This window comes from Lygodium microphyllum, chromosome 26, assembly GCF_053477565.2.
Source record: "Lygodium microphyllum isolate KBCC chromosome 26, Lygodium_microphyllum_v1.1.10, whole genome shotgun sequence".
Lineage (NCBI taxonomy): Eukaryota > Viridiplantae > Streptophyta > Polypodiopsida > Schizaeales > Lygodiaceae > Lygodium > Lygodium microphyllum.
Window position 1 is genome coordinate 79797858 of NC_141160.1, and position 14674 is coordinate 79812531.

The window sequence follows — 14674 nt, forward strand, 5'->3', positions numbered from 1 at the left end:
GAGTACAGAGGCTGAGTATAGAGGTGCTGCTATGGCAGCATGTGAGGTGGTATGGCTACAAAAGTTATTAGGTGATTTGGATGTACAGGGAGATGGTCCAGTTGTCATTCATTGTGACAACATGAGCAACATACAGCTAGCTAGGAATCCAGTGTTCCGTGCTAGGACAAAACACATTGAGATGCACTACCACTTTGTGAGAGAGAAGGTACTTGCATGAGAGATTGACTTGGTATATGTTAGCACACAGGATCAGATAGCTAACATTCTCACAAAGGCATTGGGTGTAGAGAAGATTCAAAAGTTCCAAAGCTTACTTGGAGTTGCAAAGATAGAATTGAGCTTGAGGGGGAGTGTTGAGATGGCAAGCTCCCCACGTGCGGACATTGATGATGGACATGAGTCCACACGTCTACACTTAGCACGCTGGTGGTCATTATGATACTCACATGGCCACTGACTTATCACTTATTATATTTAGTTTGTTACACCTACCTACAACTGGCAAAGATATGATGCTAGTCGATTAGTGCAGTCAGTTATGCACTGTTTGACTTAGAAGCCCACTTTCCTTTATGTTGTATCTTATCTATACTTTGTGTAAATTATATAGTGTGTGGAAGAAGAAGAAGAAACCAGCAAGAAAATGTTTTGGCCTCCATATCTCTTCTTGTGTTCTTGAGTGAGCTTCCTCTTGTGTATACAGTGTGTGTTTGGCACTACAGCTCAAGCAAGTCCCCCCACCACGCGATTCTTGATAGATCACACATCGCCCAATTTCGTCAATCTCTCTTTTTACATAAAAACAACGATCACACATTGCGTGATTTCATCAATAATCCTCTTTTTACATAAAATCCTCTCAAATTGGCTGAAAACTACATGCTTTCTTTTACATGTCCTCCTAATCTAGAAGTTGTCTATAGTTTTATGGATTTTTACAAGAGATAATATCTAAAATATCAAAAATTGGCTAAAAATTATCCAAAAATCTAATAATTTTGAACCATGGACACTAACACTAATGTCTCAAATGGGCATTGGCTCTCTAAATCAATAAGAAAGCCACACTCTAGATTTTTTTACACGCACATATGCGTAGCGGCACGGCAACGTCTTGTTCTCCTTGGGTCACAATATGCTCAACTCCTTACTTTTTACACATCATCCTAGTACTAAATAATGAATAATAGAGAATGAAAAAAAAAGAAAATATATATATACATTCAAGTAAACTAGGCTATAGGAATCCTTGCCTAATAGAAGTTCTTAGGATAATTAACCTAGGTCAGGTAGGCAGGTCGTCAAACCGCCACCTAAGATGATCTCTTTGATAAATATTTTAGATAGTCTATGTTGGAGCAGTTGGTTAACAACCAGCTCTTGATCTCATTGTTAGATTATGCTTGGCCTATTCCTCGAGGGGGTCACCTTGTAGAAGCCCTCTATATAACATGCGTTCAAAGGATACTTTAAAAACCCCTTTTTAAAAAATTTTCACCATTTTATATACCCCTTTTGTGAATTTTGAAGGCAATAGTTATACCCCCTCTATGTTGAGATATCGAGCTCCACTCGTGATACGCCAGGGTGACCGTTGTGTATTTATGTCACCGACTTGTCAGTTGCAGACGCGGTTGGTACACCGCCCATGAATAATAGCTACATGATAGCTATCCTTATCTACTCTAGTTCGTGGCTCAGTTAGTATGCCACCTTAGTTATTTGAGTTTGGTTTGAGACCCATATATAGGGTTCTTCTATTTCTTTGTAATAGAGTTCTTTTGGCTTACACAACTAAGAAGAGGAAAACTGTTTTCAGCCTCCACCCTTGTGTGTCTTCCCCCATTGTGCAAGCAAGAAAGCTTCAAGCGAGACTCCTTCCTTCTCTCCCACAATCTTGACATGGTATCAGAGCCTTGTTCGTGGTAAGGAGCTCAAGAAAGCAAGCCAAGCTCGCGGTGGTCTGGTAAGAGGAGCAATGTTGCTTTCATTTTCTGTTTTGGGAGTAGATCTCTGCAGGTAGCACAGCCAAAAATTGCAGGAGTGCATTGTCTCAGGTTGACACGCCCTTTGCGGTGAAGCAAGAGGGCAGTATATGCTGTGGGCGAGGGCTTTAGCCCTCGGCGACCTTGTTTTTTTGATTTGAGGCCATTTCGGGGCCTGTTTTGCAGACGGAAGTTTTCTGCACGCACTCAGGAAAAGGCTCAGTTTTATGCTGTGCAGCCACTGTTCTACAGGTCGGTGAAAATTTACTGTAGAAATTGCATCGTATGCTTGTGCGCAAAGACATTGGGAGTTTCAGAATCATCCTTGGTTCCTGTTTATGCAAAATCGTCACTAGGAAGTGACTGTGTGGTCAAATACCACTTTCGCCAGTTTTTCAGATTTGCCCTTGTGAGGGTGAAGCTGTGTTTTTTGCAGTGACAGAATTTCTTGCAGTATTCTGTAATGGCGTCTGATTCTCTTTCACAGATTGTCACTGAAAAGCTTGACAAGAACAACTTCCAGGCATGGAAGTTTAGAATGACGAATTTCCTTATGGGAAAAGGATATTGGGAATTTGTTGCAGGAAATGAAGAAGAACCAGTTCTTCCTGATGTTCCCAATCAACAGCAAATGTAGGCATTCAAAGCATGGCATGAGAGAGCCAGGAAAGTTATGTACTGGCTGTCTATCAGCATTTCAGACTCTATGATTGTGCATATTCAGGATGCAAGTACGCCAAAGGAGGCATGGGATACTCTGTCAAAAATGTATAGCACAAATACACAAGCCAGGAAAATGCAGCTCAAGCAAGAGTTGCATAATGTGCAAAGAGAAAATATGAGCATCAATGACTACCACATGAAGGTGAAGAAGATTGCAGATGCACTTGCTTCCATTGGGTCGCCAGTGGAAGATGATGATTTAGTTTCCGTGACCTTGAATGGTCTAGGAAAGGATTATGCACAGTTTCGAACATCCATTTCCGTTCGTGAAAGATTTCCTGACTTTGAGGAGTTGATTGCTCTTCTAATTTCTGAGGAGCAGAGAAATGGTGGTGCATCTTCTTCAGGAGGAACTTCAAAAGAAGCTGTCTTCTACTCAAATGCTGGAAGAGGTAGAGGCAGAGGTAGAGGAGGCCGATTTGGAGGCCGTGGTAGAAATTAGAATATGCAGCAAACTCAAGAAAATCAGTCCTATGGAGGAGGACGTGGTAACTCTAGAGGCAGGGGGAGCCAAAGAGGTCGTGGTGGATGGCAAAGAGGCCAAAATGCAAACAGTAATGTTGAATGCTACTACTGTGGTAAAATGGGTCATATGGCTAAAGACTGCTATAAAAAGCAGAATGACATCATGAATGGAAAACTGCAACAAGGGAATTATGCATCTTCTAGTAGACAGGGTGATGACAGAAATGAGCATTTGTTTATGGTGCAGCACATGAACAATTCTGTGACAAGTGCAGAAGAAAGCAATGATGTATGGTATGTTGACTCAGGTGCATCAAACCACATGACAGGTCATGCAGAATGGATGGAGGATGCAAGGAAAATGGAAAAACCAGGATTTGTGGAGACTGGTGATGATACTGCACATCCTATTGTGCAGATTGAAAAAATTCCTTTGTCTATGCAGGATGGGAAAAAGAAATACCTGTCCGATGTATTTCATGTCCCGAATATCACCAAGAATCTGGTTTCTGTTGGTCAAATGGTTGAACAGGGCTTGCAGGTCAGATTTAATCCTCATGGATGCTTTGTTGAGGATATGAAAAATAAAGGTCGCTTGATAGCAAAAGGAAAGAAGAAGGGCAGAATGTTTACGTTGGATGCAGACGTGTCTGAATTGAGTGCAGCAATGTTTGCACATGGGACCGGTGTAGTTGCAGATATTGATATCTGGCATAAACGCATTGGTCATGTTAATGTACAGTGACTTAAATCAATGCAGGCCCAAAATATTGTTGCAGGATTGCCCAAATTCAAGGTTGCAGAAATGCATAAGGTATGTGAAGCCTATCAGTTTGGAAAACAGGCAAGGAAACCATTTCCTAGACATGTTCAAGAGAGTGAGAAGCCATTGGAATTAATCCACTCTGATGTGTGGACTACTAAAGCTGCATCTCTTGGAGGCTGTCATTATTTTGTCAGTTTTATTGATGACTATAGCATAAAAGTTTGGGTGTATTTTATGAAAAAGAAAAGTGAAGTTTTTGGGCATTTCAAAACTCTTAAAGCGATGGTTGAAAAAGAAACAGGCCTGCAGATAAAATGCCTAAGGTCAGATGGAGGGGGAGAGTACCTCTCAAATGAGTTTGCAAGGTTCCTACAGGAGCGTGGCATAAAGCAGCAATATTCATGCAGTCATACCCCACAACAAAATGGAATTGCAGAAAGAAAAAACAGGCATATTGGAGAGGTATCTCGTGCCATGCTCAATGAAAAAGACTTGCCAGATTTTTATTGGGCTGAAGCAGTTGCTACAGCAGTCTACATAATGAACAGGACTCCCACTGCAGCAATACATGGAATGACTCCAGAGGAGAGGTATACTGGTAGGAAACCAGATATTTCTCATTTGAAAATTTTTGGTTGCATTGCCTATGTACATGTGCTGGATGAGTTGAGATCCAAGTTGGATCCAAAAGCTGAGAAGTGCATCTTTATTGGTTATTCTCTGCAGCAAAAAGGGTATAGATGCTATAACCCTTCTACTCGTAAGTTTACAGTGAGCAGAGATGTTGTTTTTGATGAGATGAGTAGCTGGTATAAACCAGTAAATGTGATTGATGATGAAGATGCACAAAATGGTAATGCTGCACAAAATTCACAGCAGCAGTCACAAAATATTAGTGGACCTGGAGCGTCCTCTAGTAGTGGTTCACATTCTTCGCCATGGACAGGCAGATTGAGATCAGGAGAATCTTCTCAAAGTAATGCAGATAGTGGTATGCAGGTATCACGAAAAGGAAAAGAGAAGGTTGATCAGCCCATGTTTGATGTGAATGCAGGTCACTCTTATGTGGATGGTGAATCCAGTGGCTCAGAACAGAGCATTGATGATGAGTTGGGTATTCCTTCTATTGTTATACATGGAGTAAGGAAGACCAGGGATGTTTTGAGAGCACCTGGGAGTGAACCTACTTTGCGCAGGTCTACGAGAGCTAGGTATCCTGTGGATAGGCTGAAATATGATGGATTTACAGCCATTCACTATGCATATATGGTTAAAGTGATACAGGAACCAGAACCCACATCTTTTGAGCAAGCCATGGGAAAAGAAAAATGGGAGAAAGCCATGGATGAAGAAATGGATGCCTTGGAAGCAAATGCTACATGGGAGTTAGTACCTTTGCCTAAAGGTAAGAATGCAATTGGCTGTAAGTGGGTTTATAAGGTGAAGCACAATGCAGATGGTTCTGTGAACAGATACAAGGCAAGATTAGTAGTCAAGGGGTATGCACAAACATATGGCATTGACTATGAAGAAACATTCAGTCCAGTTGCAAGGATGGCAACGGTAAGAGCAGTCATTGCTATGACTGCATCAAAGGGATGGTCTTTACATCAGATGGATGTAAAGAATGCCTTCTTGCATGGTGATTTGCAAGAAGAGGTCTATATGGAGCAGCCACCAGGTTATGTGCATGCTGTTCATCCTGAGTTTGTTTGCAGGTTGAAGAAAGCCTTGTATGGCTTGAAGCAAGCACCTAGAGCATGGTCTGACAAGATAGGACAGTATCTTGTCACTATTGGCTTTCAGATTTCCAAGGCAAATTTCTCACTTTATGTGAGAAAAACAGAGAAAGGTATTATGCTACTTGTCATTTATGTTGATGATTTGATTATGACAGGTGACAGTGATGAAGATATCCTTCATGTGAAAATGCTATTGAAGCAGAAGTTTGAGATGAAGGATTTGGGAGAGCTGCGTTATTTCTTGGGCATTGAGGTGATTAGATCACCAAGTGGGATACAGCTCTTGCAGAGGCAGTATGGATTGGACATGCTGTCCAAATATGGGATGACAGGCTGTAAGCCTATTTCAGTTCCTTTGGAGCAGAATGTGAAGCTGAGCACAGATGCAGGTGAGCTTTTAGAAGACCCTACTATGTATAGACGCATAGTAGGAAGTTTGATTTATATGACTATTACCAGGCCAGATTTGAGCTATGCTGTTGGATTGGTAAGTCAGTTTATGCAGGCTCCAAGGAAACCACATTTGGATGCGGCTAGACGTATACTCAGGTATGTGAAGTCCACATTGCAGTATGGACTATTTTATGAGACTGGGGTTCAGATACAGTTGCATGGATACACTGATGCTGATTGGGCTGGTAGTATTTCTGATAGAAGATCTACCAGTGGATATGTGTTCTCTTTTGGGAGTGCTGCAGTCACTTGGAGCAGCAAGAAATAGCCTACAGTTGCCTTGTCGAGCACAGAGGCTGAGTACAGGGGTGCAGCAATGGCTGCATGTGAGGTAGCTTGGTTGCATAAGCTACTTTATGATATGCATCAGTCTACAGATGGGCCAGTTGTCATTTACTGTGACAACATGAGTAGTATACACTTGGCAAATAACCCAGTCTATCATGCTAGAACAAAGCACATTGAGGTGCATTATCACTATGTGCGAGAGAGGGTTTTACTAGGTCTTATTGATCTAGTTTATGTCAGCACAGAGGATCAGGTAGCTGACATATTCACGAAGGCATTGGGCGCAGAGAAGCTGCGCAAGTTCAGAGACCTGCTTGGTGTGCAGGAATTGGGATTGAGCTCGAGGGGGAGTGTTGAGATATCGAGCTCCACTCGTGATACGCCAGGGTGACCGTTGTGTATTTATGTCACCGACTTGTCAGTTGCAGACGCGGTTGGTACACCGCCCATGAATAATAGCTACATGATAGCTATCCTTATCTACTCTAGTTCGTGGCTCAGTTAGTATGCCACCTTAGTTATTTGAGTTTGGTTTGAGACCCATATATAGGGTTCTTCTATTTCTTTGTAATAGAGTTCTTTTGGCTTACACAACTAAGAAGAGGAAAACTGTTTTCAGCCTCCACCCTTGTGTGTCTTCCCCCATTGTGCAAGCAAGAAAGCTTCAAGCGAGACTCCTTCCTTCTCTCCCACAATCTTGACACTCTATAAATCTAAAATTCGAATCGAATGTGCATTTTCATGGCCCCTTCTGTATAATTCAAATTACAACATGATACTACAATATTTTAGCCATGGAATTCTCACAATGATCCAAGATGGATATCCAAACACGATGTTAATATTATGAAACTTTTACAATAGCACTGCAACATAGAGCTATACACAAAAGACTCCAAGATCCACATGTCCAAAGCATGTCTTATACATTTGGATTGTGTAGTATGATAAAGGTTGTATATTATAAAAAGAATAATACATAAGTATGTTGACTTCATTGCTTCCATGGCTAGCCATCTCCATGCAATATGCTGCTTGAGAATCCCAAAAGATCAAAATGCCACAAAATTGGTCTGAAATCAAAACAAAAACAAATTTCCTCTCGTCAAGCACTCACACATCAATATAGTATAACTAAAATCAAAATAAAAAGATTAGATATTAATTACAATATATGCACCATATTTCAACCATGATGAAATAGTGATACTTCACCTTAATACTTCAACTACAAACTTCTATCAATGTAGCACATTGCCATATGACTAGTTTGAAGATATCTCAAAAGAACTCTTCGATTGCAATACTTCAGCTGCAAAGAGTATACCCCAACGTTGCCAAGTTCTAGCTTGAACGTCCATTACCTACAAGAAAGAAGACACTACAATAAAGATAATGACCTTATTTAGAAAGGCAATACAAAGCTTATCATAGATTAAAATCACTTACTTTGAGCATGAAAATGATTACTCAGCGCGCTTGAGAAAGTCATTAAATATCTTATAATCATTCTCATCTAGTTGGTATCTATCATTTGATGCATTGTATGTTAAATTTGCCAATGCGATGACTGACTCTATAGCAATCATATTCAAGTCAGTTAAGTCATACGTGAACATGCGTTGTCCTTTTACCCTTTGGTACCAACCAAGCTGAACTTCTATCCCTTGAGGTCGATCTGTCAAATCAAAGCCCCGTTTATAATCCACATATCTACGTTCTACTTTCTTCCTCATCTTTTGGACTCGGTCAAGATACCATGTAGCACGAGACTTATCCATTCTATTTAAGTTTGTGGCTTTTCCGTCTCTCTTTGGATGCTTGCTACTACCTGATCTTGTGTGTCATACACAAAATATACAGCACAATCACAACCTATCCCAAAGAAATTCACATTACTTGATGATTGTGATTTTGATTCATGAATGAAATAGACACCTTGCCTCACTCTTGTCAGTCGATCTTTTGACAATGTTGAATTCCCATTCAATTGGCTGACCAATGTGGACTTAAAGATATACTTTCCATCAACTTCTACTGTTGAGTTGATCTTCTGTCTCTTTGCAATAGTGCCCGAGTCATGAACTTCATCCAAGAGCCCATCGATTTCATGTCGAATCTCACTAAGAGCAATGATCTCATCATCCCCATCTGGAACCTCTTGTAATTGCTTGTCATCACTGCTTGGTTGTGCAAAGTCATCGTACTCATCAGCCTCCCCCATCTCAACATCTAGTTTTGACCATGTCAAATCTGTATCCTCCCAAGGGTGTAACCACCAATTCAAGTTATCTGGTTTGCTAGGTTTCAATCCCAATGACTGACACAACATTTGTGCTTGATGCAAGCCCTCTTTCAAGGCATCCACTATTACATCATCTGAAGACACACAATCATAGTTGCCTAAATCTACTTCTACAATTCCATCTTTTTTATTCAAGCATTTCCATATATGCTCTTGTTTTTTATGAGCCCTTGAGAAAACCAGCCCATCTGAACTACATTCATGCATGGCAATCTTATTCAAAGTACCAACACTATGCAACAAATCTCCAACGTCAAAGGCTCACTCTTGTCCCACCATACCTCCAATTTTACTAAAATAAATTTCAGCTGCATCCGATCCAGTGAGATGCAATGGGCACTTGAGAGTAGGATAAAAGTCACGAAAAACCTTTATGAGAAGCACAACAAAATGGCATGCGAGTTGAATATCTGTGTAGGCCTCTCTACTTATGAAATTTATCTTCAAGTTGTACGTTGCATGTTGATGTATCCACAACCTCCAAAGCTTGAAGAAGAAACTAACCTTAGCTGCCATCACCACACGATCCTTCAAGTTTAGATACGGTGATAGGAAAACATCAATGTAATCAGCCACAATATGCAAATATGCCACAGTTCCTTGCACACTTCTCTCTTTCTTTTGTAATTGTCTCATACAACATTGCACTTGTCTGCTTGCAATCCTTTGGGCAGCTGCCCAATTTTGACGATCATTTCTTTGTATATCTCCATCGTGTAGCTTGTGTTTATCAATGGAAAATGAGTTATAGACCATTGCAACATGATTGAGTGTAATCCAAACTTTACCAATCGCAAGTTGTCGAGTAGGGCTATCAAGTGGACTAACAAGCTTTTTTCCACAATGTACAAAGTCTTGATCATGTAAACCATACACATGCCCTTCCACTATTCTCCCTCTTAATTTCCATCCACACCAATTAATAAAGAATCGGTCGCTATGATCTCCAAGGTAATCTTCAAGCATGAGCTTGCGCCGTCTACTATCTCCATCTGAAGAATGCCCAATTATTGGACCTATTGTATCCTTTAGCTTTGCACTCCATAAATGCTCCACAAGATTCCGTTGATTTCTAATAAAAACACAATCAAAGCGGTTACATGTGACTTGCACTATCAAAGCTAGTCGTGGAAGACTCATGAAGAGGGTTTACTATCAAAAGTCTTGCATAATTTCCCACCACATGATTTTGAAAGGCATCCACTATCGTATTATAACCATGTGACCCCTCTCCTACAATAATTGTGTCGTTTGTAAGGCATTGGTGACGTTCTCCTTTACTTCCACAGAATCCAATAAGAGTGTCATCCTTTGCATTCCACCTACATTTAAAAAAAATTACTTTAACTTTAAATATCTTACAAACTTCCTTTACATGATTGAAAGTAAAAAACATTGCAAACTACAAGACATTAGATCTATTAAGATCACCTTATGCGACGTTTGATGGTAGTCTCATCTTCAACAATGATAATCGGCACCATTGACATTACTCCATGTTTACTTTTTGCATCCATGTATATCTTACCCACTACCTCAAATATATACTCATGCTCTCCAAGCATGAAGTGAATTGCTTTTTTCCCTTGCCTTCTTGTAGTGCACATGGACGGCCCTCCAAGGTTAGTACTCATAAATTCATGCAAGCGTGGCCCGCCCCAAAGCTTAATGAGCTCAAACATGTTCTTTGTGGACTCATTGAATCGTTGTGCTTGTTTTGTTCGTACTATATTCTTTGCTACATCTTGAAAAAAGTCCCACAATGCTTGTTTACCTCCAAATTTACCTTGTCGATGGGCCTCAACTATATTATTACAAAAGCGCCGCACATCCTTCCTGTTAAAGCATTCAAAGTTTGCTTCTTTCAAGGACCTAATCCTCACAGAAAGCACAACAATTCTTGCTTCTAACCACCATAGCTTTCTCTTGGATTCTTTCAAGTCTTTCTTGGACTTAACTGTCACATTTTTCAACTCTTCACTGCTAAGATAATCTAATCGCCTTCCTCCTCCTATATTCCTAACCCCTCTCTTCTCAATAGCAGTACTCTCTCTGTATACTCTCATGCGAAAATCATCATAAGTGGGAATTTTTTTACAATACTCACAAGTAAAACTTTCAAAGGGATTTCCACCACATGAAATACGTTGGCAATTTATGTGTCTGTAGCATCCATCTACCTTAATTTCAAGAGATCCGTCATATAAGATAGCTTTTGTATATGGCTCTGGATACCATTCCTTTCCTATTTTAAGGTCGTGTAGAATAGATTTTATGTTGACATCACATGCTTTGTAAGGCACGGTCCTTTGCCATAATCCCCAACAGAGTAAATTTAAATCATAAGAAGAAGGCATATATGGGTCACATGTACAAGTAGAAGGTCCTTCTGAATTTGTTGATACGGTACTTTCTTTGGTTGGGTAAAGAAAAGAGCTCAGTGACTTTTGTTGTGGATCTGCATGAAAGAGCTTCTTTGGTCGCCCTCTAGCATTTGTCAAAACTACATGGTTGGTACATGTTTTTTTGGATATAGCCATGATGTGAGACTTTGACTTGATATGCTCTGTGAGAATCGTATGCAAGTCCGATCTTGAAGGGCACAAATGCAACCATTTCTTATCATACTTACATACAACTTTTACTCTCCCTTTATCTTTGTAGTCATTCAATGTTGCCTCAATAAGCTCAAAATCAGATCCTGTGTGATTTCAAGTCAAAACTCACAAATTAATCTCTAAAATGATTAGAAATTATCCCTAAGATACATATACAAAAGTGATTTTAAAACAAACCCCAACCTTACTAAAGCTCAACTCTTTCATAAACTGGTAATTGTCGTATATGAAAGTAACATTTTATTGGAGGTTTCAATGGTTAAAAAGATGTCACTTACCTTCATAAGTGCTATTAAAAATATCCATCTCCTCTACTGCAGCTAAAACCGCAACCATATTATCTTCATTGCTTTCTTCTACATATTTTGAGTTAGATGTCGCTCCCACCTTCAACCTTGATTTGTCAAATATCTTATTTGATGCGCTTGGCCTTCTAATATATGGGTTCTCATGAAATTAGAAAGACACGAGTAAGCAGATTGCTTGCCAATGACTCCCGATCCATAAGGAACTTCACATTCATGGCACCATACTCGAGCCAAGGGTGCACCATTAAGATCTTCTGTGGCAAGCTCAAACCTATCATCTCTCGGTGGGTTTCGCTCCCTCAACTTCTTGCGAGTCTTCTCACATTGGTTTAGCCAACTTTCAAGAGTAGACTTTGAAATCAATGTGCTCTTGAGCATGCTTTTAACATGCTTTAGGTTGTCACCTGACTTGTGCAAACTATGATCACCTTCATCGCTTGCATTGAAGTTAGTGTCCTCAAGAGTATCCTTCAAGACTTCACATATGTGTTTTCTAGGCCTTCTCTCATCCCCAACCTTATCTACCATGCTTGAATCTCTCTTTATACCAATAAACTTGGCATTCTCTACATGCCAACGCTCTTCTTGTACTAGGTTTATGGTGCAACCACTGTCATCATCTTCATCTTCAATTATGAATTTAAAGGGACCAAATATAAGCTCATCTTGTGTAATCTCTTGTCGTATTGCACTATACGTGGAATCAACCATAACTCAAACATAACCCAAAAGTTTCTTCTCGCTAGACCCATAATCAAACACCTTCATGCGAGTTGTTGAAGCCATGAATGATAAACCTTATAACCAAATACAAAAAAAATAAAAAATTAGTTACTTCTCATATATAAAAAATACACTAATATTTAAAAAATAAATTAGAAGTGTTTCCATCACATAATACATGCATCAATTTCTACTCAATGGAAAATACTCCCCATGTTTTTAGCTTGTAACTATTAAGGCAATGCATCTAGTAAAGACTTAAGTATTTATCTAATAAAGCCTATCCATAGAAAATAAAGTATATAGCATTAGAAATGATAACAATATATAAAATTCACCAATACATTCTGAGCACTTGATCAGGTTGATGACTAACCTTACAAAACTAGGGTATTTCTCACAGGAGAATGTTTACTTGCACTAGTGGAGGTGACAAGTTATTGCATCACTTCAAAAGCAATAGTTTGTTGAGGAAAGTTTAAGAGGTTTGGTATCATCTATAATTGCTAGGTACACTTGGTCATTAGTTTTTTAAACATTCATTTATAATGTATTATTATTTTCTAATCATTAGTAATTTAAAATGCAATATGGATACGATGTGAAATCATAGCTTTTTAAACCATTGAAGTAGTTCTCTTTCTTGCATGCTTGTGTGTTTACAACAACAATATATCTCTTTGGCAACTTAAAAAAATCACATGTATACAACACTCCACTTGCACAATCATATTTAGCAAAGAAAATAAGAGAGATTGAAACTTTGTATATGCATTAAATGGTTCGTTAATGTTTCACGTATGCTATCTAGAGACTATTTATAGATATAAAATCTACACCATGATACTAAATATGAAACAATGTGGTTATTAAATTTCAAAACTTGAGAAAGTCAACCGTGCAAATTGCTGACAAGACACATAAAGACACAAAATCTTGAAATAATTGCTCTTGAAGACGTACATCCACATAACTAACTTAATCGTAAAGCACAAATTATAAGTTGTATTCTATAGAGCATATAGCTTTACAAAAAATATACAACTATCCTTGGTTTCATGAGTCATAGAGACTCCAAAAATTGATAGGTTGTTTTACAAAATACAAGGGGAGATTACAAGAGGTGGGTTGTTCAAAAAGGGTGAGCTAGAATAGGGCCAAGCTCTACAAGTGATCTTTGTGCTTTTGCAGGATCAGTGCTGCAGTGCGCTCTCAAAAAGTCATCAAGGTCTACAAAGGACATTCGCATGGCCTTATCATCTAACAACATGTGATCCCTTGCCTTGAACTCTATTAAGTGCATGATGAATTCATCTGGGGTATCTCTCGGCTCCCTACGCAACCATAGACGTTGGCCTAAGCGCCAAAACTTAATGAGACAGACGATGAGCCAACCAACTGCGTATATATCTAACTCCTTGCTGTAAGCAGACTCACACAATGGATCATAGATCTCAGGAGCAATCCATGGCCTTCTTTTCCTTTCCAACACTCCTTTCCGTCGGCACTCATCTACGATGTGCATGGGCTCATTTGGTCCCCTAGATGGGTAGTTGAGAGCTCGTCTTTTCATACCAGAAATAAGCATGAGACCCCAATCTATGATGCCCACCCTAGGGGTGTTATCTCTTGTGAAATCCAACACCATGTTCTTGGCATGTAAGTCCGAATGGACGATACTAGCACTATGCATGGCCTTCATCCCATCCACCAATGCATGAATAATGTTTGGCATATTATTGATGACGCCCACGATCCTAGCCCTCTCCTCTGCAGAAGGCACCTTGTCAGGATCAGGTCTAAACCCCATTGATGGCTTGTGGAGGTGCTCGATGGTTCTCCTATATTTACATTTTTGAAAAGGGCCCCACATCAATATATCATCTATTGTACCACCATTGAAAAAGGGAAAGACTGTAACCCAAGGGGGCTCATAAGTAAAGGCAATGCATCGTACAATGGATGCATTGACCTTTTGCATCCCACACTCCACTTGGAATTGCTGCAGCTTAACATTGTTGAAGCCCTTGTACATTTTGGCGCAATATGTTAACTCTAAAGGAAAATAAGTAATATTATCAATAGTAACTTGGACACATTGTCCAAAGGAACCTTCACCAATGACTCTACCTAGCTTGATGGCATCAAAGGGAATGCCAATCGTTGGTGTGCATTGGTGATTCCTCAATGTGCGCAACATAGTTCCTGCCCCTGACGGATTCTCTCTCTTCTTTGTTGGACTAAAACTGGGACTTGCATTTATAGTCGTCTTTAGACGTTTTGGTAGAGAGGTTG

General features: G+C 39.6%; 1 pseudogene; it reads right to left on the reverse strand.

Annotated features, from left to right (window-relative positions):
* Nucleotides 1–7891: 7891 nt before the first annotated feature.
* LOC148013457 (uncharacterized) lies at nt 7892–11684 on the reverse strand (annotated as a pseudogene).
* Between the last annotated feature and the right edge of the window lie 2990 nt (nt 11685–14674).